The sequence below is a fragment of the Pediculus humanus genome, genomic scaffold (assembly GCF_000006295.1).
Source record: "Pediculus humanus corporis 1103172107500 genomic scaffold, whole genome shotgun sequence".
NCBI classification, from domain to species: Eukaryota; Metazoa; Arthropoda; class Insecta; order Psocodea; family Pediculidae; genus Pediculus; species Pediculus humanus.
The window spans coordinates 370,884-371,690 of record NW_002987116.1 but is presented as its reverse complement, the minus strand read 5'-3'; positions in this window follow the sequence as shown (position 1 = coordinate 371,690).

The following is an 807-nucleotide window of genomic DNA, read 5'->3' as shown; positions in this document are numbered from 1 at the left end:
AAATAAAATCACAGGTTGCAACGATCATTTACTTACCATTATGATTGATATCGATTAAAATATATATTAATTTATATAAAATATTGAAAGAAAAAATTTTTTTTTTTCCTTTCCAATTTTTTAAAAAATTTTATGTATTCATTGTCTTTAATGAATGTTTTTACAAGATATACATAGATATATATATATATGTAAAATTATTAATATGGAAGAATACAACAGAACATGATGTCGACAAATTTCCCTCCACGATCCGCACACATTCTTCTTGTTTAAACAACAACAATTGGAAAAAAAAAAAAAAAAATCTTTTTTTTATTTTTATTTTATTTTAAATGATTTAATTTTATGCGATAATTGTAACTAATAATAAAAAATTTTTAATTTGTTAAATTCTACGCATTTAAACGGCTAAAATCATTAAAATCATTAACTTTTAAACAAATAATTAATAACGATCCGCCATTGATTTGAGTTTGGTATGAATAAAGTTTAGTTTAAACACAAATAGTTTTTTTTAATTGACTAAAAAATATCTTTAATTATATTAAACTCAATAATTTTCACTCTTAATATTTTAAAAACACGAACGTAAAACATTTAAAAATAAAAAAACATTCGTAATTAATCAATTTTAATAATAATAATAATAATTTTTTAACAATAAATCTCAACAAAATAAAAGTTGATGAAAATAAATTTTTTTTTTTTTTTTTTTTTTGTAATCATTTAAAACATATTTCTCCTGTAAAATTCAATGGGTGGAGTAATAAAATTTAATCCTTTAATAGATTTTTTAAAATTTTT